The following is a 24936-nucleotide window of genomic DNA, read 5'->3' as shown; positions in this document are numbered from 1 at the left end:
CGTGAATGTGTTATGAGGTGTAAATATGATCATTCAAATCTCTCTTATGCACCTAGCACATTCTATTTTTTTTGCATTCTTATTTGTGTGCATAGCTTACTTACCTTCTTCACTAGGTTTATTGTTAATTCACATTGCTAAAGTACTCTAGGTGAGAAAATGTTCTCCTCACAACAACCCTGTTAAGCAGATATTACGAAGATTGTTATCAGAAAGGATTCTAGGAAAACGGTGTGGAGTAAGTCAGAAAATTCCAAGCTCTTGAGATTTTCATCCACGAAAGAGATAAAATAGCACCTCAGGGCAAACATAGAGGGGTGATGGTGGTGGTTTAAAAATAAATAAGAGTAGGGGCAGAACAGAGGTCCTTCTGGGACAATGGGAGAAGATCTAAAGAAAAATCCCAGGATGAGGCTTGGTCCCTGTGAAGAATAAACACTTCCAGTCTAGAGATTACTTAAATAACAAGCGGTGAGCCCTGGGTTTAGCTAGGTTGGGAGGCTGCCTAAGCCCCAGCCACAGGAACTTTTACCCCAAGGACAGTGAGGGGAGTTGGGTGTCTGAGCTGGGAAGATCAAGGGAACCTCTGCTGACAAGGAATGCCAGACCTAACTGTGCTGCAGAGACAGATACTTGGTGGTGGGGGCGAAAAGGAACCAGCACACTCCTGGTGAGTGCAGAAGCAGTGGGGCAGGGACACTATTGGCTGTGGGCATTTATAGGATGCTGGAAGTCTTGGTCTAGGTTCCAGTTCCAAGCTAGAGGGGAGAACTGAAGGAGGATCTGAGGCAAGAGGTACCACCCCACATATCCCAGGACTAGACGTGATTATAAAAACTAAGCTACTACAAAAAAATTTTTTTTACTACAAAATTTTTAAAAAATGCACAGGCAAAGGAAAAAGAATTCAACTATAGAGAGTTACTATGAGAATAGAGAAGATTGGGGTTCATCTTTAGAGAAGAATATTCAAGCAAAGAAACCCTTTTCTACCCCAAAGAGTCATGCCAAATGGTCACCTGCCCAAGAAGAATTCATATAAGAACTTTAAAAAGACTTTAAAAATTGAAATGTTGAGTGTTGAGGGAGATGAGGTCCAGGAACCCCAAGACTGGAGTTCCCAGACAGGTCGTTGAGGGAGAGTGCCCCTCAAGGACCTGAGTACTGGAGAGGGTTGGGCGGTCTGGAACGAATTCACAATCTCAAGCATTCTTTAAGTCAAGATGGCAAAGATTTATTACGCTTTGCAGTGGGCAAAAGTTCTTAGGGAACCTGCAACCTTACAGAGATGCAGGGAAAGTTTATATACGAGATTTGGGGATGAAATGTCAATTAGGTGTTTTGGGGTGGGATTAGGGAGTAGTTAAGGGGTGGTCAGTTCTTAAAGGAACAAGCACTTTTTGCACCTACTGCTCAGGTATCTTACCCAGAGTTCACTGGGAAATAGCCCAAGGGGGTGTAACCTGGGGGTGTGGTTTTGACTATGAAACGTCACTAAGTCAACTAACGGTCAGGGCTGACTGGGAATATCCAGGTGGCTTCCATCAAATGTCTTGTTAGACAAGGTGAACACAAGGGAGTATACATTTGACAATGTCTAGGATACATATCAGTAAGGTCAGTAAGTGGTAAATATTGTTATGGCCCAGTGCACAGCCAATTAGCACATACACAAGGAGTCGGACCAATAAATTCTATATGTGCAGCTGGCCACAGTATCAGGAGGAGAGTTAAGTGTTTTGCGAAGGCATGCTGCCCTTGAACTGGAGAGGAACTGTTTCAGGCAGTATTTTGAGGCTAGGTAGAGATGTGATTTTGGAACTGGATGTGGTTTTGGAATTGGGGTCCAGGCACAAGCACGCAGGCAGAGGCTAAGGAGAAATTGATGTTAGAATTAGGGTCCAAGCACAGGCACTTAAGCACCCCATCAAAATGAGAGAGATTGAGGAAAAACTAAAGAAAAAAATAAGAATAATTCAAGAAAAACAAGAAGATTATGAAAAGAAAGTCAACCAATTAAAAAAGGAGATACAGAATCTTTTAAAATTCTTTTATTTTTTTAATTTATTTTTTATTTTTAGTTTACAACACTCAGTTTCACAAATTTTTGAGTTCCAAATTTTCTTGCCCCCCAAGATGGCATGTAATGCCCTATAGGTTCTACATATACCTTCACATTAAACTTATTTACACAATAGTCAAGTTGTAAAGAAGAATTATAACCAATGGAATGAATAGTGAGAAAGAAGAAACAAAACCAAAAAAGAAGAAAAAAGAAAAAAAGAGAGAGAACAAGTAGCTTGCCTCAATCTGCATTCAGACTCCAAAATTCTTGCTCTGGATGTGGATAGCTTTTTCCATCATGATTCTTGTGGAGCTGTCTTTGAACCTTGTATTGCTAAGAAGAGGCAAGTCTATCAAAATTAGTCATCACAGATACTGTGTGTCTGTAATCATGTAGATTGTTCTCCTGGTTCTGCTCCCCTCACTCAGCATCAGATCATATAGGTCTTTCCAGGTTATTATGAAGTCCATTTGCTCCCCATTTCTTATAGCACAATAGTATCCCATTACATTCATATACCACAACTTGTTCAACCATTCCCCAGTTGATGGGCATCCCCTTGATTTCTAATTCTTTGCCACCACAAAAAGAGCTGCTATAAATATTTTTGTACATACGGGAGAGATCCAGAATCTGGGGGAAGAAAATGATACCTTGAAAATCAGAATTGGGCAAGGGGAAGCCAGTGAAGTTACAAGAGACCAAGAAATAGAGGCAGGTAGGTGGTACAGTGAATAGAGCACTGGCCCTGGAGTCAGGAGGACCTGAGTTCAAATCTGGCCTCAGACCCTTAACACAATTATTAGCTGTGTGACCTTGGGCCAGTAGCTTAACCCCAATTGCCCTGCAAAAAAAAAGAGGGAGAGAGACCAAGAAATAACAAAACAAAATATAAAGAATGAAAAAAATAGAAGAGAATGTGAAACATCTCATAAGAAAAACAACTGAGCTGAGAACAGATCAAGAAGAGAAAATGTAAGAATAATCAGACTACTTGAAACCTAAGATCAAAAAAAGAATCTTGATACAATAATACAAGAAATAATTAAAGAAAATTGTCCCAAAGCATTAGAACAAGAGGGGAAAGTAGAAATAGAAAAAATCCACTGATTCCCACCTAAAAGAGATCCTATGAGGAAAACTCACAGAAATTTTATAGTCAAATTCTGAAACCTCCAGCTTATGAGCATCAAACCCCCCCCACCACCAATTTAAATACGGAGGTACGACAATTAGCATCATACAAGACCTAGCAACACTAAAAGACCACAGGTCTTGGGACACTATATATCAAAGAGCAAAAGAACTGGGGTTCCAGCCAAAAATATCATACCTAACAAAGCTAAACATAATCCTGAATGAAAAAAATGGGCATTTAATGAACTGCCAGACTTTCAGGACTTTGTTAAAAAGAAACTTGAACTTAAGAGAAGATTTGACATACGAGAGCCAAGAGAAATATAAAGTACATACCAAAGATGAATTACAAGGGACTTATTTACCTTATATGTGTGTAAAATGTAAAATATATGTCTAAAATTGTTATTAGTGATTGGGTAGTTCATAAAAAAGGTTAGGGTAAACCTGAATATGATATGACCTCAAAAAATAAAACTATCTAGGAACAGCTAAAATGAGTAATTATCTTATATAAATGAGATGCAAGAGGAATAACTGAGATAGAGGAATTAGATGGGGGAGGAGGACTGTTAGTTCTGGAAACCTACTTTCATTGGGTTCAAGAGGGAATAATACGTATATACATATACATATATACATATATATATATATATTTATAAGAGTAGAAAAGTCTTCTAAATTCAGAAAGAAATAAAACATTAAGGGGATAGGGAGTGGGGAGAGGATAATGGAGGAATCTCTGGAGGGGAGGTTGAGGGAATAGGTTAAGGAATAAGTAAGAGAATAAGGAATATATTTATAATTTATATTTAATTTATATAACTTATATACTTTATATAAAATTATATTTTATATAAAGGAAATATATTTATAATATAGAAGGTAGGTGGTAGATTAAAGGGAATGGGAGGATAAGGGAGGGATCTGGGGGATGGGGTAGGTTAAGTAATAGGAAGGCAAGTTAGCAGATAGAAATAAAGTAGAGGAGTCAGGAGGGATAGGAAATAAGAGATACACACAAACTTAAAACAAAGATCAGGACTAGAATTTGTTAGGGAAAGTATATGTTCATATATGTATACGTGTATATGTGTATGTATATATCTATATCTATATCTAAATATATCCACACTTAATTGTAGCCTTCTGTGAGGGTGGGGGAGGAAAGGGGGAAAAAAGTAAAAAGTGCACGGCAGAGAACAAAAGAAAACTTAGCTCTCAACACAATTCATAGGATTTATTACATGGGCTTTCTTGAAATGGAAATTTATTTCTATACATTTTTGAATGCTCTCTTATGTTCTGCTATGCACATGACTTTTTTTATTTTGTATTTGTTTTAATATTTAAGTTTATAATTTTTTCTTTTCTTATTGTGTATTTAAGTTTTAAAAAAAGAGTTAAAAATAGGGGAAAAAATTGTTATCCCCATTTTGCAGAGGAGAAAGCCAAGGTTCAAAGAAGTTCAGGCCATAGTCACATGACTCTTAAATGTTATTGCCAAGATTCACACGGAAATCCCATTTTAAGACTATTTTTTTGCTTTGCCACTACCACTGCTTGGAAACTTTATCTGTTAATCTTTGTTCCTCTGCTCCCTTTTTATGGCCGATCTGTCACAAACAATTGTTCACTTAAAAATACAAGATTGCTTACTTTGTCATTTGATGTATCTGGGAGCTCCTCCTGCTGGTGGATAATAGATATTCTTGGAGGAAAATGGAATTGAATTTTCTCCATTGCTTTGCATGAAGCAGCACTTACTGATTATAGAGTGAATGGATGAATTCTAAAGCAATGTTATGGACACACACACACACACACACACACACATTCATACTGCCTTAGGCATCTATATGAGGTCTGTCTTCTTCAAATTTAGGAAAATGCTCCTATTTCATCTTTAAACTTGAACCTTGGGAAACCACACTTATTCTATTGCTGTGGTAATTCCTTAAAAGTTTTTTGTTATTGCTCTTTGGAATTGTCTTTGGTATCCACCTGCTAGTAATGGCTGGGAGGGTAGAGGAATTTGGTGAGGATTGTGCACTGGATGAGAACTCTGGCACCTTGGGCTTGAATATGAGTTACTTAGCTTGGGTCATTTTTAGAGATCAGCGCTGGTAGACAGATATTCGGACTGGTGGCTGCACTTCATTATTATGGAATTAGAATTAGGAAGACTTGAATTCAAATCCTGCTTCGGACACTTAGTATTTGTGTGGGCAAGTTACTTAATCTTTGTCTGCCTTAGTTTCTTCACCTGTAAAATGAGAATAATAATAGAACTCCACAGGATTGTTGCGGGGAGCAAATGAGATAATATGTGTAAATCACCTTGCAAACCTTAAATCTACTACTACCACCACCACCACCACCACTACTACTATTCCTACTACTGCTACTACTGCTACTATTACTATTCTCTATGCAATACATCAGAGAATAGAGGAGAACATGACCAGCTAAGGCTTCAAGCCTGGCTTGCAGCTATTTGGCTGCAATGGTCTGCGGTTCCCTTATGGCTCCCTTCTGTGCCTTTCGTGTGTGGCCTGGCTGCCAATATCCCTGAGACAGTCAGTCTGTCAGTAACCAAAATGGCATCTCTCTATTTTTTTTTTAAGATTTTTGTGTCTCAATCAGTAGTTTATTCCTATACTGTTCCAACACACAGAGTACAAAAAGGGATCTAAACAGTGTTCCCTAGATTCATTGTAGCGGCACTTATTTGAACTTTACTGGTTCAACTCAATACCCGTATCCCCAGAGAAAGGCTACCTGGCAATGGGTAGCAGGATGTGATAGCCGTATTACCTGTAAGAGCTACTGTTTATAGAGTGGAATGGAGAAATCTGCATAGTCCCACACTCATTATCACAAATATGTTTGTCTTTTGCACATAAATGAAGAAAGCTTACTGTCCCTGAAGCTGCTGAGCTCAGCAATCACTGCCGTTTTATCCTTTGCCCTACTATTCCCCTTGTTCTATTACATTTGGACCCTAATTTAACCTAAGCCCTTATTGACTGATGGTTGCTGACTCCTGATCAGATACCTCCCTCTCCTATTTCTCAGGACAATGGTTGATTTCTGGCTTTTTTGAATTATGCCTCCAATTACTGAGAAGCATTTCACCTCCACCTATTCTCTCATGCATGTCAAGGATGATGCTTGCCACAGAGTCAGAGGACCTGGGTTCAAATACCAGCTTCAATTTGCTATCTCTCTGACCTGGGACAACTCACTTCAAACCTATGCATCTCAGTTTCCTCCTTTAGGAAACTGGAGAGAACTGGATTAGATAATTTAAGGTCTCTTCTTGCTCTAAATCTGTGATCCTATTATGAACAAGTGAGATCTGTTGCCATGAGTTCTACCTTGGCCTTGCCAGATGAGACAGGACATTCAGAAGCTACAGAACACCCTTTTGAATAACGGTATGTACCATTTTGTCATTGTTCAGTCATTTCAATCATGTTCAATCCCATTTGAGGTTTTCTTGGCAAAGATACTGGAGTGGTTTGCCATTTCCTTCTCCAGCTCATTTTACAGATGAGGAAACTGAGGCAACAGGGTGAAGTAATTTGCCCAGGGTCACACAGCTAGTAAGTATCTGAGGCCACATTTGAACTCAGGTCTTTCTGACTTTACGCCTCTTCCTCTGTCCACTACACCACCTAACTGCCCCAGACATGTATCACACAATGTTGAAAATATTATTACTGATCCATTATAACTGAAACCCTATTGTGAACCTGGTTATAAACACCGTTTAGCTCTTTGTTCCAGTGATAAGTTGGGTGACTAGTAATCCAAGATAGAGCTTGAGCCATATTGACATTAATCCTGTGTCACCATATTGTTTATAACATGTCATTGTTGATTTGTTTCAGTCGTGTATGACTTTGTGACCTCATTTGTGGTTTTCTCGGTAAAGATACTGGAGTGGTTTGCCATTTTCTTCTCCAGCTTATTTTATAGATGAAGAATCTGAGACAAACAGGGTTAAGTGACTTGCCCAGGGACATATATCTACTCTCTGGGGCCAGATTTGTACTCAGGAAGGTGAGTCTTCCTGACTTCAGGCCCAGCACTGTGCCATCTAACTGCTCAAAAGGCAGCTTAGCTTAAATTAAATAATATTACTTCCAGAGAATCTACATCCATCCCCTCAGTATAGGGGTAAGAGAATATAGGTGCAAAGTGTCGAATTTATTAGCCAACACAGTTGACTTGTCAGGCAGTTTTGCTTTACTGTTATCCTATATTACAACGGAGGATTCAGTGGAAGGGGTGAGGTACATTGGGAAGTGACTGTGATAAACAACAATAGCCAACCCACAAAGGATAGCAATTTTTAAAAGATTCATCAGCTTTTAAACTGATCTATCTTGCATATGATTCTTCTGTTTAGACTGGATGCTGTAAGTATCTAGTTAAGTCTCATAAAAGATAGGCAGTGTAAGTTATGGGAATAGGGAAAGGCAAAGGGTAGAGAAGCACCTAGATTCTTTGGCCCATGTGAATATGCCATTTTGGTACTTTTTGGTCCAACATCCAACCCTCCCCCCACCTCAAGCCTACTCAACCTGCAAATCCCCCCTCTTCTCATTGGAACTCTCAGGAGTTTTCCCCGAGGCTTCCATTCTGTGGAGGGACCCAAACTGGCCTTCATTCCCTTTCCAACCATCTTCCTGACTTCTGGACTTCGTGACTATGTCATGCACCAGGTAGCTTCATCTTCCTTCCCCCATGCCTAGTCAGCTCCTTGTATGTGGTCTTCCCCCATTAGAATATAAGCTCCTTGAGGGCAGGGAATCTTTTTTTTTTTTGCTGATATTGCTTCCTTTTTTCATTTTTAAAAATAAATGTAAGATACATCAGTATGTTAAGCATCTATGATTTCTTTAGTGTAGGAACTCTCTTCTCCAGTGCATATCATAACCATCTCTGAGCTGCATGAAACTAAAAAAAGTTGAGTGACTTGTCTGGTTTTACTCAATAGTAATATGTGAGAAGGAGGATTTGAACCCAGGTCTTCCTGACCAGGAGACCAACATTTTATACAGTATGCCAGAGATGTTACACTCACAGCTTGAAACTCCCACTGCCACTGAATCAGATTAAAATGTAATTGGGAAATATTTAACGGAATAAATTAAAATACAATCCAACATAGATAATGTTAATTTGTGGTCAGCACATAGGTGACAGGCAACCTGTTTCCATTTGCATTTGACACCACTGCAACTACACTATTCTGTCACATTTTATATAATGGGTACCAACTATGGTCTAAATATAAATGGTTTCTGGGCATTATTTCTCTTTTTCAGCCCGTGTTTATTTATTGCTTCTTTCCTCTCACTGTTCTGTTCATTTCTCTCTCCCATGGCCATCTCCATTTCTATCCCCGTCCGTTATAAACCTAATCAAAGTTTCTGATCCGTTATCAGTCTGCTAACACCACTTAACACCTTTGGTTATCTCTTTTTCTCCCCTTTCCAACTCATCTTCCATAGAACTAACAAACTGATATTCTTAAAGCCCAAATATGATCAAGTTCCTCCCTTGCTCAAGAAACTTTGTTGCTTCTCTTGTTTCTAGAATAAATTTCAATCTCCAGCTTTGAGCATTTAAAGACATTCATGAAATATCTTCCTGAACTTATTTCATATTTACTTCAGGCGCCATTCATACTGGCCTCCTTGCAGTTCCTTGAATCGTATATTCTATCTCTCAATATATTTTGCATAGGCTGCTCCCCATGCCTGGACTACTCTCTCTTTTAAAGCTCAGCTGAAGTGTCTTTTCTTTCAGGAAATTACTGTCATCTCCTCATTTGCTACTGAATTTACCGTGGAAATTACTTTTGTATCTGCATTACATGTAGTTTGTAATTATCTACATCCACTTATTCCCCACCCACCATGTCAATTGCTTGAGGGCAGGGACTATTTTGATTTTTTTGTCTTTGTATCTCCAGATACACTATCACAGTGCCTGGCCTATAAATATTTGTCGGATTGACTTCTGACCTTAGCTTTATACATTCCAGAGCATCTTATGTCTTCCACTACCACTGTAGCCTAATTACGGGAGAAGCAAAACTACTGGGAAGTTGGGGGTGTTTGTCGATTCTGTTTGAGAAGTAGAAATTTCCCCAACTTTTACAGTATATCTCCTCCCTCCCTGCCACCTTCCCTGAATACCAAATACTAAAACCTAGCATGCTTTTTCACTGCATGTTAAAACATGCAAATGTTAGAAAGTCTGTGCCTGATTTTTAAAGTTTTAGAAGACTGGTTTGCTTAAGAAAAACCCATCTGGGCCTACACTCCTCATCTGTAAAATTATAGGGTTGGAATAGATGATTTCTAAAATCCCTTCCAGCTCTAAATGTTATAAACCTATAAGCAAAGGGTATTGTCTTTCTAAACAGCTAATGCTGCCATCTAGGGGAACACAGGTCTAAGCTTGTTCCTGAGGTTGCTAATTCAGATTCCTTGTAGAGAAAACACTGTAGTGAGTGGAAAAACGAGTTTTTGTTTGTTTCATATCCAAACCCTGTTCAGTTTATTCATATAAGATCTTTGCTAGAGAGGAAACACGAAGTTATAGAAAGAATGATTGGCTTGGAGTCAGAAGACCTGAGTTTGAGTCACAGCTTGAATGTTTCTTGGCTTTCAGATTTGTGGTTAAATCAATTCTCTGAGGCTTGGTTTTGACATTTGGAAAATGTAAATAATTGTTCTTGTACTTCCACGGTGGTAAAGAAAGTGCTTTGTAAACTTTATAGTGCTACGGAGATGTGAGCTCAATATTAGGAAACTAATCAACTTTCTTATGAACCAGAGAAGAAATATTCCCCTGCTTCTGTTTCTATTTGGTCTCTGATGAGTTTATGTCTCCCTGTTTTATGTTTGATACTCATAATCAGAGGATGGTTGAATAAAGTTAACAAGGAATCCTGCGTGATTTTAGCATATGCTCAGAAAGCACATTGTTTTTGTAGAAGAATCTTTAAGGCTACCTTCTGTTCAAACAAGTCAATTTAAAAAAATCAGGAATCCACATTATAAAGTTTAATTCTCAATAGTGAAGATACAGGAAATTTTCTGTGAAAGCTTGCATGTGCCCTTCTCATTCTTTGATCAAAGGTATCAACTCATATGCAAAATATTTGCTTGAAGATTTTCTAGAACCGCAAAAGTACCCTGGTAGATGAGTAATGTCCCCTTAATCACCTTTTGGGAGGAGTTGGTAATAATTCTACCATGATTTTTCCCCCCTCAAGCAAGCCAGTATAACTTTATTATGAAATATTCATTTCAATAACTAAATTAGCTTAGTATTACTTATCTTTGTTCCTAATAAAGACAAACTCAGAATAATTATATGGGTCCTTTTTCACTCATTTAAATCACTTTGTATTTGTGATCTTGATTATTTTCACAATATATATGTAAGGTGGAGAAATAAAGGTAGTATTAACATTTTTCAAATGATGTTAAGAGCTTGCCAGCTTAGTCATTCTTGGAAATAACTATTAAGTGAAACTCAGTTGTTTTCTAGTCCAAGGGTTCTTTAAAATTTTTTATTTTTTTAAAAGATTATTTCAGTTTTGAATTTATTCAGTTCTGAATTCTCTCCCTCCCTCCCACTCTTCCCCCACCCATTGAGAAGGCAAGAAATATGATACCCATTCTATAGAAGAGGTCATGTAAGACATATTTCCACATTAGACATATTGTAAAAGAAAAAAAAGCAAGAAAAATAAAGTGAAAAAAATAGTTACAATCTTCCCTCAGAGTTCATCAGTTCTCTCTCTGGAGGTGGATAGCATTTTTTTTTTAAATAATGAGTACTTTGCAATTGTTTTGGATCATTGTCATGATCAGAGTAGTTAAGTCTTTCACAGTTGGTTGCCATTACCGTTGCTGTTTCTGTGTATAATGTTCTCCTAATTCTGCTTGCTTCACTTTGCATTAGCTCCTATAAGTTTCCCCAGGTTTTTCTGAAACCATCCACTTCATCATTTCTTATAGCATAATAGTACTCAATCACAATCATGTGCCACAACTTGTTCAGCCATTTACCAGTTGATGGCTATCAATTTATAATTCTTTGCTACCACACAAAGAACTGCTATAAATTTTTTATACATTATACATTTCTTCTCATTTCACCTTTTTGGGGGTACAGACCTAGTAGTGCTATTGCTGTGTCAAAGGGTATGGGGAGTTTAATTACTCTTTGGGCATAATTCCAATAAAATAGATAAACCATTGGTTAATTTGATTTTAAAAAAGAGAGAAGAAAATCAAATCATTAGTATTCAAAATGAAAAGGGTGAATAAACCATTAACAAAGATGAAATTAAAGCAACTGTAGTTATTTTGGATTCTGGTTTCTAATTCATTCTGCTGTCCACTTTCATTTTATGGGTGAGTTCATCTCATTTATATTCACAGTTATGATTGCTAACTATATTTCCCTGCATCCCATTCTCTTTTTTTTAGTACTTCTTTTTTACCCTGTCTCCTCCTTAAAAATCTGTTTAGCTTTTGGTTGCTGCCTCTCTTAACCTACCCTTCCTCCTGCCACCACCACCCTTTCTCTTAGCCCCTTCCCTGTTGGCTAAGATAAATTCTTATACCCAATTGTATGTGTACATTGTTCTTTCTTTTAACCAGTTCAGATGAGAGTGAGGCTCAAGTATTGCCCACTCCCCCAACCCTGTTATCCCTTCCATTGTAAAAGCTTTCCTTGCATGCTTCTTTTATGTGAAATCATTTTCCACATTCTTCCTCTCCCTTCCCGTTTCTTCTGATGAATGTCTCTTTCTCACCCCTCTATTTAAAAAAATCTTCCCAACATAATAGATTCATACTCATGCCTTTTGTCTATGTAAAGTCCTTCTAACTTCCCTCATAATGATAAAGTTCTTAGTAGTTACATGTATCATCTGCCCATATAGGAATGTAAACAGTTTAACTTTATTGAGTCCCTTATCATTTCTCTTTCATGTTTACCTTTTATGTTACTCTTGAGTCTTTAATGGCAAATTTTCCATTCAGCTCTGATGTTTTGATCAGGGATGCTTGAAAGTTCACTATTTCATCAAATATCCATTTTCCCCCCTGTAGGATTAAATTTGCTTTTGCCACATAAATTTTTCTTTCTTGTAATCCTCGCTCCTTTGCCTCCCATAATATAATATTCTAAGCCTTCTGCTTCTTTAACATAGTAGTACTAAATCTTGTGTGATCCTGACTAGGACTCCATGATATCTGAATTTTTTTCCTGGCTAAGTGCAGTATTTTTTCCTTGTCATGGAAGCTCTGGAATTTGGTTATAATATTCCTGGGAGTTTTTATTTTGCAATTCTTTTAAGAGGTGAATGGTGAATTCTTTTGATTTCTACTTTTCCCTCTGGTTCAATAATATCTGGGCAATTTTCTTTGATAATTTCTTGAAATATGATTTCTGATTTTTTTCTATGATGGTTTTCAGGTGGTCTAATAATTCTTAAATTATCTTTCCTCAATCTATTTTCCAGGTCAATTTTTTTCTGATTTTTTTCTCACATTTTCTTCTTTTTTTCAGTCTTTTGACTTTGTTTTATTGTTTCTTGTTATCTCATAGTCATTAGCTTCCACTTGACTAATTCTAATGTTTAAGAAGTTATTTTCCTCAGTAAAGTTTTGTATTTCTTTTATCAAGTTGTTAATTCTCTTTTCATAATTTTCTTGCATTGATCTCATTTCTTTTCCCATTTCCCTCTACCATTCTTATTTGATTTTTAAAATAATGTTTTGCTCTTTTTAAAACTTTCTTTAACTCCTCTAGGAATTCCTGATGGGCTTGTGTATAATCTGCATTTTTTTAAAATAGTATTTGGGGTTTTTCCCCCAATTACATATCAAGAAAATTTTTTAGCATTCATTTTGCAAGATTTCAAGGGCCAAATTTTTTTCCCTCCCTACTTCCCCTCCTCTCTTCCGAAAATGGTAGGTAGGCAGTTTGACATAGTTTATACATGTACTATCAAGTAAAACATATTTCCATATTTGTCACAGTTGTGGAAGAAGAAACTGATAAAAAAAGGAAATAAAACCATGAGAAAAAATAAAGTAAGTGAAAAAAATGCTCCTATTTACATTCTAAATCCATCAGTTCTATATCTGGATATGGATAGCATTTTCCTTCATGAGTCTTTTGTAATTGTCTTGGATCATTATGTTACTGAAAAGAGCTGAGTCATTCATAGTTGATCATCACACTATGTTGCTGATACTGTGTACAATGTTTTCCTGGTTCTGTTCATTTCACTTTGCAGCAATTTGTACAAGTCTTTCCAGGTTTTTCTGAAATGTGCCTATTTATTATTTCTTATTACACAATAGTATTCCATTACATTCATATACCACGGCTTATTCAGCCATTCCCCAATTGATGGGCGTCCCCTCAGTTTCTAGTATTTTGCCACTACAAAAAGGACTGTTCTAAATATTTTTGCACATGTAGGTCCTTTTCCCTTTTTTTATGATCTCTTTGGGATACAGACCTAGTAGTGGTATTACTGTATCAAAGCATATGCACAGTTTGGTTGCCCTTTGGGCATAGTTCCAAATTGCTCTCCAGAGTGGTTGTATCAGTTCACACCTCCACCTACAATGCATTAGTGTCCCAATTTTCCCACATCCTCTCCAACATTTATAATTTTTCTTTTTTGTCATATTACCCAATCTGATTGGTGTAAGGTGCTTTTCAAAGTTGTTTTAATTTGCATTTCTCTAATCACAAGTGATTAAGAGCACTTCATATACCTGTAGATATATTTGATTTCTTCATCTGAAAACTGCCTGTTCATATCCTTTGAGCATTTATCAATTGGGGAATGGCTTGCATTCTCATAAATTTGACTCAGTTCTCTCTCTATTTTGGAAATCAGGCCTTTATCAGACACACTTACTGTAAAGATTGTTTTCTAGCTTTCTGCTTTCCTTCTAGTCTTGGTTGCATTGGTTTTGTTTGTATAAAAGCTTTTCAACTTAATATAATCAAAATTATTTATTCTATATTTCTTAATGCTCTCTGTCTCTTGTTTGGTCATGAACTCTTCTCCTCCCTGTAGATAGGACAGGTAGGCTATTCCTAACTCTTCTAATTTAATTGCTTCATTTTCTATGGTACCTTTTAGCAAGATGCATTTCTTTTCCTTATCTCTTTTAATTAGGTCTGTTTTTGCTTTTACTTTGTCTAAGCTCAGGATTGCTACCCCTGCTTTTTTTTTTTTTTACTTCTTCTGAAGCATAATAGATTCTGCTCCAGCCCCTTTCCTTTATTCTGTGTGTGTCTCTCTGCTTCAAGTGCATTTCTTATAAGCAACATATTGTACGATTCTGGTTTTTGATCTACTTATTTCCACTTCTGTTTTATGGGAGAGTTCATCCCATTCATATTCACAGTTACAATTACTACCTATGTATTTCCCTCCATCCTATTCTTCCTCCTGTTTGTCTTCTTTCTCCTTTCACCCTTTCCCACCTCACCAGTGTTTTGTTTCTGTCTACCACGTCCCCTGATCACCCTCCCTTATGTCAGTCCTCACCCCTAACCCCATTTACTTAATCTCCTCTCCTCCTACTTCCCTGTAGGCAAGATAGATTTCTATATTGAACTGATTGTGTATATTATTCTTTCTTTAAGCCAATACTGATGAAAGTAAGGCTCAACCAATGCCCATTGCCCACCTTCCCATCTTCCCTCCACTGTAAAAGGTCTTTCTTGCCTCTTCATGTGAGATAATTTACCCCTTCTACCTCTCCCTTCCTTCTGTACCCTTTGTACTCCTTTTTTCATCCCTTAATTTTTTATGTCATTCTTTCAAATTCACCTTATACCCATGTCATCTATGTATATTCCTTCTATCTGTACTGTTAGTGATACATATTTTTTTTGGAGGGGGGAAAGCAGGGCAATTGGGGTTGAGTGACTTGCCCAAGGTCATAGTGATATATTTTTTTAAGAGTTACAAGTATCATCTTCTTGTGTAGGGGTGTAAACAGTTTAGCTCTATTGAATCCCTTATGTTTTCTTTTCCCCTTAAGTTGTTTGTTTCTCTTGGGTCTTGATATTGGAGGTCAAATTTTTAGTTTAGTTCTGGTCTTCTCCTTATACAGGCTTGAAATCCTTCTATTTCATTGAATGACCATTTTTTCCCTTGATATATTATGCTTAATTTTGCCAGGTAAGTGATTCTTGGTTTTAGTCCTAGTTCCTTTGCCCTCTGGAATATCTCGTTCCATAACCTATGATCCTTTAATGTTGCAGCTGCCAGGTCCTGTGTGATCCTTATTGTGACTACCTGATATTAAAATTGTTTTTTTCTGGCCACTTGTATTTTTTCCTTGACCTTATAGTTCTGAAATTTGACTATAATGTTCCTTGGGGTTTTGATTTTGGAATCTTTTTCCTGAGATAATTGGTAGATTCTTTCAATACCTATTTTGCCCTCTGGTTCCAGGACATCAGGGCAGTTTTCCCTGCAAATTTCTTGAAAGAAAGATCCTCCTTTTGATTATGGCTTTCAGGTAGTCTAGTGATTCTGATAGTGTCTCTCCTGGATCTGTTTTCCAGGTGAGTTGTTTTTCTTATGAGGTATTTTACATTTTCTTCCATTTTTCATTCTTTTGAATTCATTTGATTGATTCATGATGTCTCATAGAGTCATTAGCTTCCACTTGCCCAATTCTAACTTAATTCCTTGAGTAGCCTTTGTACTTTCTTTTCCATTTGGCCAATTGTACTCTTTAAGGAGTTGTTTTCTTTAGTGGATTTTTGTATCTCTCTTTCCATTTGGCCAATTCTACTTTTTAAGCAGTTTTCCAGACTATTTTCATAATTTTCTTATATCCTTCTCATTTCTTTCCCCAGTTTTCCTTTTATCTCTCTTATATGATTTTTCAGCTCCTTTTTGAGTTCTTCCATGAGATCTTTCTGGGCTTGAGATCACTTCCCATTTTTCTTTGGGGTTTTACCCGTAGGTGTTTTGACATTATTGTCCCCTTTTGAATTTGTCTTGGTCTTCCCTGTCACCAGAACTTTCTGTGGTCAGATTCTTTTTTTGTTGTTTTCTGCTCATCTTTTTGGGGGGGGAGGGGAGGACTTTCTTTTAAATTTGAACTCTGCTCCCAGGGTGTCAGGGGCACTATTTCTGGCTCTTTGTGCTGGTGACTGCAGACCCTGGCTGCTTACCTGGTGCTACACTGTTGTTGCCCTGAGGCCCATGGGTGACCCTTGTGTCTGGTGCTGTGTTGAGGGGTTGGGGTGATGGTTGGCTGGCACTGCTGGAGGCTGGAGAGGTCTGGCAGCTTACCTGGTGCTGAGTTGGGGTCCTAAAGGTAGTGTCTGGTGTGTGCTGAGGCCCATGGGGTGTTTCTGCATTTCCCCCTGGCTACCCTGCAGCATGTAGTGGTCAGGCCCCTGGAGGCTGCCTGTTTGCCTGAGGCCGTGCTAAAGAGGTGGGGTGGATGTTGGCTGGGGTCTGCCTGTTTGCTTAGGCATCCATAGGGTTGGCATCTACCTGAACATGGAGGTCTGGCCACGGGAGGGTGCCTGTTTGCCCAGGGCTGTGCTAAGTGGAGGTCTGGTCTCTGGAGACTGCCTGAAGCTATGCTGAAGCATGTTGGGATGCTGCTTTCTGGCAGCTACTTGTTTGCTTAGGCACCTGTAGCATAGGTATCTACCTATTTGCCCAGGGCTGTATTGAAGCATGTGGTGGTTCTTGGAGGGGAAGTCTGCTGGTTCCCCTGGCTATGCTAAGGCACACAGGGGTCCTGGTGTTGGCCTCTGCCTGCTCCACCACACTGGATCTCAGGATCTCCTGCTGGTTTGCTGAGGTGGGCCTTGATGCTGGCTTAATGGGTGCTTCCCATCCTGGGCTTCATTCCCCTTTCACCTTAGTGAGACTGATGTTTCTTGCTGATCTTCCAAGTTTCTTTGCCTAAAAGATTATTTCACTCCATTGTTTTGCTGGTTCTGCTATTCTAGGATTTGTTTGGGAGATATATTTTGTGGTTGTTTGGAGGTGAGTGTGGGAGAGTTGCAGCAGTTTACTGCTTACTCCACCATCTTGGCTCCTGGAACCAATCTGCATTTTTCTTTCAGGCTTTAATTGTAGATGTTTCCAAGTCATTGTCTTTTGAGTTTGTGTCTTGAGTTTCTCTGTCTCCATAGCAGCTTTTTATGGTCAGCTTCTTTTTGCTGTTATTGTTTGCTCATTTTTTCAATCTATTCCTTGACTTTAGACTTTATGTTAGAGTTTGGCTCTGCTTCCCTCTCACTAGTTTGAATTTCTGTGGTTAGATTTGGGGGCCTGTAGGTTTTTGGTGCTTCCAAGGTGTTGCAATCCAGGGAGAGTTCTGGTCACTATCGCTCTCCTCTGCATTCTGGTCCTTACCTAGGTAGGGCCTCTGCTCTCTCAAGACTGCAGACTGTAATCATTCTTCTCTGCTTTGGAACCATGACCTAGAACTGGGTAATGGGAGAAGGAACTGCCAAATGGTGGCTGATCCTGTGCTTAGTGCTAATACAGGGGTCCTCTGTAATAGCTTTCTGACCATGTGTTTAGTCCTCTTACTATCCTTAGGTGCTGAGTACGCTTGGTGAAGCCACTGCTACTGCTGCTACTGCCACCTCTAGGCCCCACAAGTGTGATGCTTCCTCCACCCATGCTCCTGGCCAGTTTCCACCCCTGTGTCCACAGACAGACCTTGATTTCAGTCCTCCTAAAAAAATTAGATACTGTGACTCAAAACAAAACAAAACTTAACCTGCTCAGAATATTATTTGAGGCAATTTTTAAAAGTTGTTCGGAGCAGTGCTTCTTAAACTGTGGGTCTTGATCCCATATGGGGTCATGAAAAATCTGGCAACAGTAAAAGGTTTCTGAATGTGCAATGACCAAAAATTAATTAAAAATCAAATGTGTAATGAATCCGAGATGTTTCTGGCAATGCTTGCCCATCTTGTATCACACAACTTTACTGAAGCCTTGGTACTGAACACAAAGCATGCACACTTTGCACCGTGCATGCCCTCAGGCCGGGCAATGCCAATGAGTGCTGCTGAAACATGAAAAGGGGTCAGGAGGGAAGAAAATTTAAGAAGCCCAGGTTTAGAGGGTTGGCTTGGGAGAACTTAGCAGAAATGCTCAATTCCCTCCTACATCTTGACTCTACCCTATTCATTATTTTTTATAGCCATATGGAGTTTTCCTCTTTTTGAGATACCTTGAAAATCTGTCCCTCAATGCTTTCATTTCATTTTTAACTTTTTTATTCACTTTAAGCTTAAATTCAAAACAAGAAAAAAACATTTCCATGTATACCAAAGAAAGGATTCAGTATAAAACAAATTTCTATTTCACAAAAACCTGTGTAATAAATCCTACACATTGTTTTTAAAGCTACTCTGCTTTTCTGTACTTCCTTCTAGGTTTTCTTTTGTTCTCTGCTGTGCACTTTTTATTTTATTTTATTTTTCTCCCTCCTTTCCTTCCCCCTGCCCCAGAGAAGGCTACAATTAAAAACACATACATAGGGGCAGCTAGGTGGTACAGTGAGTAGAGCACTGGCCTTGGAATCAGAAGGACCTGAGTTCAAATCTGGCTTCAGACACTTGACACACTAGCTGTGTGACCTTGGGCAAGTCGCTTAACCCCAATTACCCTGCCTTTCCCCCCTCCAAAAATAAACAACAAAAACAAAAAAAGAAAAGAGTATATTCTCTCAAAAAATAGTTAAAAAAAGAAATACATATACAAACATATCTATAAATACATACACATACACACACAGAACTTTGATATTCACTGCCCTATAATATAGTTTAAGGTCTGGTACTGCTGAATCTGCCTCCTTTACATTCCCCCCCTCCCCCACCTTAGTTTCTTTGAAATTCTTGACCTTTTTTTTTTCCAAATGAATTTTGTTATTATTTTTTCTAACTTGAGAAAACACTTTTTTAGTAATGTAATTGGAATGGCATTGAATAAATAGGCAAAATTGTTATTTATTTATTATATTGACTTTGCCTACCCATGAACAATGAATATTTCTCCAATTATTTAAATCTGACTTTATTGGTATAAAGTGTTTTATATTTATGTTCATGTAATTCCTGTGTCTGTTTTGGCAGGGATACTCTCAGGTATTTTATAGTGTCTAGTTATTTTAAGTGGTCTAAAACAATATTAAATAATATTGGTGACACATAGTATTTTTTCCCTATTTTTCTCTTTTGGTTAAATATATTATAGCTTTACTTTGTCTGAGATCTTGATTACTATCCCTGATTTTTTTTTAACAAAATAAATTCTACTCCAGCCCTTTATTTTATCTCTGTGTGTATCTCTCATTTTTATTGTGCTTTCTGAAAGCAACATATTGTTGAATTCAGATTTTTAATCCATTCTGTGTTTCCATTTTATGGGTAAATTCGTCCCATTTGAGAGGATTCTGGGAAGATGGCAGAGAAAGTCAGAAAATTCCAAGCTCTCCAGATTTCCTCCACAAATAAGACAAAATAGTGCCTCAAGATGAATGTAGAGCATAAAAATAAATAAAAGTTGGGACAGAAGAGTGATCCTCCTGGGACAATCAGAGAAGACCTGAGGTTTGGTCCTTGTGAAGTATAAGCATCTCCAGGCTAGTCCTGCTAAATAGCAAGCAGTAAGCCCTGGAGATAGCTGGGTTGGGAGGTAGCCTTGGCCCCATCAACAGGAATTTTTACCTCTTGGACAGTGTGGGGCGTCAGGTGTCACAGCAGGGGAAGATTGAGGGAACCTCTGCTGACAAGAGATGCTAGCCCCACTTGTGCTGCAGAGGTGTGGCCTTGGGTGAGAAGGAGCCAGCACACACCCTGTGAGTACAGAAGCACCGGAGTGGGGATACTGCTGGCTGTGGGAACTTACAGGAGGGTGGAGTTCTTGGTTTTGGTTCCAGGCCAGAGAGGAAAACTGAAGGAGGATCTGAGGCCAGAGGCACCATCCCCCAAATCCCAGGACTAGAGGTGATTACAATAACGAGCTGCTATTAAAAAAAATGAGCGGCAAAGGAGAAAGAACCCAATCATAGAAAAGTTAGTATGGGACTAGAGAAGATCTGGGTTCATCTTCAGAGGATATTGAAGCAAAAAAAGCCTCTCCTGCCTCAAAGAGTAATGTCAAATGGTCACCTCCCCAAAAAGAGTTCATAAAAGAACTTAAAAAGACTTTAAAAATCAAATGAGAGAGAGAGAGAGGAAAATTTTTAAAACAAAGAACAATCCAAGCAAAACTAGAAGATGATGAAGAGAAAGTCAACCAACTAGAAAAGGAGATCCAGAATCTTAAGGAAGAAAGCAACTCCTTAAAAATTAGAATTGGGCAAGGGGAAGCCAGTGAAGTTACAAGAGACCAAGAAATAACAAAACAAAATATAAAGAATGAAAAAATAGAAGAGAAAATGAAACATCTCAAAAGAAAAACAACTGATCTGGAGGACGACCAAGAAGAGAAAATATAAGAATAATCAGACTACCTGAAAGCTACAATCAAAAAAGAATCTTGGTACAATAATACAGGAAATAATTAAAGAATATTATCCTGAAGCATTAGAACAACAGGGGAAAGAAGAAATAGAAAAAAGCCACCGATAAACACCTGAAAGAGATCCTATGAGGAAGACCTACAGGAATATCATAGCTACGTTCTGAAACCCCCAGCTCAAGGAGAAAATAGTATGAGCAACAAGAAAAAAACAATTCAAATATGGCTGTGCCACAACTAGAATCACACAAGCCCTACCAGAGGCTACACTAAAAGACCACAGGTCTTGGAACACTATATATCGAAGAGCAAAAGAACTAGGCTGTAGTCAAAAAAATATCATACCCACTGTTTTGTTTACCTTCCTACATGGAAAGATGATGTATATAATATATGAGACCTCAGTATTAGGGTAGCTGAAGGGAATATGCATATGTATATATATATACACACACATGTGTGTGTGTATACATATGTATATGTGTGTATGTATGTATATATCTATGTGTGTATATACATATATAGACAGAGGGCACGGGGTGAGTTGAATATGAAGGGATGATATCTAAAAAAATAAGGGATGAGAGAGGAATATATTGAGAAAGGGAGAAAGGGAGAGATAGAATGGGGTAAATTATCTTGCATAAAAGTGGCAAGAAAAAGCAGTTCTGTAGGAAGGGATGAGGGGGCAGGTGAGGGGGAATGAGTGAATCTTCCTCTCATCACATTTGACACTCAATTGGGTATCTTACCCCACAGGAAAGAAGAAGGAAGAAGATAAAAAAGGGGGGACGATAGAAGGGAGGGCAGATAGGAGGAGGAGGTAATCAAAAACAAACACTTTTGAAAAGGGACAGGGTCAAGGGAGAAAATTCAATAAAGGGGGATAGGTTAGGAAGGAGCAAAATATAGTTAGTCTTTCACAACATGAGTATTGTGGAAGGATTTTACATAATGATACGCATGTGGCCTATGTTGAATTGCTTGCCTTCTTAGGGAGGGTGGGTGGGGAGGGAAGAGGGGAGAGAATTTGGAACTCAAAGTTTTAAAAACAGTTGTTCAAAAACAAAAAAAAAGTTTTGCATGCAACTAGAAATAAGATACACAGGCAATGGGGTGTAGAAATTTATCTTGCCCTACAAGAAAGTAAGGGAAAAGGGGATGGGAGGGGAGTGGGTTGACAGAAAGGAGGGCTGACTGGGGAACAGGGCAACCAGAATATATGCCATCTTGGAGTGGGGGGGGAGGGTAGAAATGGGGAGAAAATTTGTAATTCAAACTCTTGTGAAAATCAATGCAGAAAACTAAATATATTAAATAAATTTTTAAAAATATCATACCCAACAAAGCTAAGCATAATCCTGAATGAAAAAAATGGATATTCAACAAATTGCCAGACTTTCAGTATTTTGTTGCAAAAAGACCTGAAATCAGTAGAAAATTTGACATACAAGATCCAAAGGGAAAGATAAGGCAAACATCAAAGACTAATTACAAGGGACTCAGTGAGGACAGACTTCTCACATCTTATATGAGCAAATGTAAATCATATGTCTAAGATGGTTATTAGTAATTGGGTAGTTTGAAAGAAAGATTGGGGTAGAGCTGAGTATGATGTGATACTAAAAAGTAATATGTCTAGGAAAAGGTAAAAAGAATAATTATCTTATACAAATGAGGTGCAAGAGGAAGAACTGACACAGAAGAATTAGATGGGAGAGGAGGGCTGGTAGTTGCCAAACCCAACTCTCATTGGGGATGGGTTAAAGAGGGAACAATACATATATATTTAGAAGGGCATAAAAGTCTTCTAAATTCAGAAAGAAATGAAAGGCTAAGGGGATAGGGAGGGGGGAGAAGATTAGAGAGGGATCTTTGGTGGAGGGGTAGGTTAAGCAATAGGAGGGCAAGGTAGTGGGTAGAAGTAAAGTAGAGGAGTCAGGAGACATGGGAAATAAGTGATAAACAAACACAAAATAAAGATCACAAGTAGAATTTGTTATGGAAAGAATGTAGGGGCAGTAATTATGATCTCAGACAAAGTTAAAGCCAAAATAGGTTTAATCAAAAGAGAAAAGCAGGGAAACTACACTATATGTCAGTCATCTTAATCAATATTGTTTTAGGTTATTTAAAAGAACTAGACAGTATAAGGTTGGAATACTGCTGTGGTATAGAAACAATGAGCTAGTGGACTTAGAAAAATATAGAAAGACTTGGACCTATGAAGGAAGATGGTATTCACCCTCAGAGAAACAGAGGACAAACAAGTATAGTATGATCTTACATAGGTGCATATGAATGTATATGTCTACATATGAGTATGATTATAGATATCTAAGTACATGTATATGTAAGTGCATGTATGTTTGTGTATATGTATGTACATGTATGTTTGTGTGTATATGTGTGTATATGTATTTGCACATGCACGTGTGTGTGTGTGTGTGTGTGTGTGTATCAGAGCTTAATTGTAGCCTTCTTGCATGAGGGCGGTGGCAGGAAGGGGGAAAATAGAGCAAAGTAAAAAGTTAGTATAGCAGAGAACAGAAGAAAACCTAGAAGAAAGCAAAGAAAAGATATACAGCTCAGAACACAATGTGTAGTATTATATAGGCTTTCTTGAAATGGAAATTTATTGCTGTATATTTTGAATTCTCTCCTAAGTTTTGCTGTGCACATGGCAATGCTTTTTTTCTTATTTTGTATTTAAGTTTATAATATGTTTTTTTCTTATTGTGTATTTAAGTTTAAAATAAATTTTTAAAAAGAAAAGAATTTATCCCATTCACATTCTAAGTTATAATTATATGTTGTGTTATTTCCCTCCATCTTATTTTTCCTCACTGTCCTCTTGCCTTATTTACCCTATCCCTCCTCACTCGTCTAATTAACTTCAACCCACTACCTTGCCCTCCTTCTAAGGGCTCTCTAAGACTTCTCTCTAAGGCTTCTAAGACTCTCTCCTTTATCCTCTCCCCCCACCCTCCACCTTAATCTATCTAAGAGTTTCTCCCTTATCCCCTCCCCCTTCTAATTCTTAATCTACACAGTCTTTTAAAAGTCCCTCCCTTTTCCTATCCTCTGGTCCTCTTGTTTTTCCAAATTTAAAAGACTTCCATACTCTTATAGTTGTATATGTTGTTCCCTCTTTAACCCATTTCTGATGAGAGTAAGGTTCTCGCACTACCAGGCCCTCCCCCACCTTGCTTCTTCCTTATCAATTCTTCCTTTCATGCCTCATTTGTATGAGATAATTACTCCTTTTTATATGTCCCTACTTAGTTTTTTTGGAATCACCCCAACATACACAGCTCAGCCCAAGCTCTTGTTTCAAACTATCCAAATAATGATGACAATCATAAGAGTACTGATAATATTTTCACATATAAGAAGTAAACAGCTTGACTTTATTGATTCCTTTATGATTGGTCTTTAATGTTTATCTTATATTTCTCCTAAATCTTATATGTTGACATGGACATATGTTTTATGTCCATTAAGTTCTGCTGTTTTTGTCACAAATACCCGAGTTTTTTGTTGTTTTTTTTTAATAAATTTCTTTATTTATTTTTAGTTTACCACACACGGTTCTACTTGTTTTTTTTTTGATTCAGGATTATACTTAACTTGGCTGGGTAAGTTACCCTTGGTCTTAACCCCAGCTCTTCTAAAAAATATAAACTTCTAAGACTTACAGTCCTTTAAGGTAGAAGCTGCTAGGTCTGGTATAATATTGATTGTAGATCTGTGATATTTAATTGTTTTTTTTCTTGTTGCTTGCAATATTTTCTCCTTAACCTAGAAGCTTTGAGATTTGACTATTTTATTCCTGTACATTTTCCTCCTGGGATCTCTTTCAGGTGCTGATCGGTGGATTTTTTTCTATTTCTGCTTTACCTCTTGTTCTGGAACTTCGGGGCAATTTTTTCTTAACAATTTATTATAATATGGTATCAAGACTCTTTTTTTAAGCATAATTTTCAGGTAGTCCAACAATTCTTATATTGTTTCTCCTTGACCTGTTCTCTAGATCAGTTGTTTTTCTGATTAAATATTTCACATTCTCTTCTACTTTTTCATTCTTTTGATTTTCTTTTATTATTTCTTGGTGTCATTAACTTCCCCTTGCCCA

The sequence above is a fragment of the Trichosurus vulpecula genome, chromosome 9 (genome assembly GCF_011100635.1).
Source record: "Trichosurus vulpecula isolate mTriVul1 chromosome 9, mTriVul1.pri, whole genome shotgun sequence".
NCBI lineage: Eukaryota > Metazoa > Chordata > Mammalia > Diprotodontia > Phalangeridae > Trichosurus > Trichosurus vulpecula.
The sequence above is the reverse complement of the archived record's forward strand: the minus strand, read 5'-3'. Positions refer to the sequence as shown.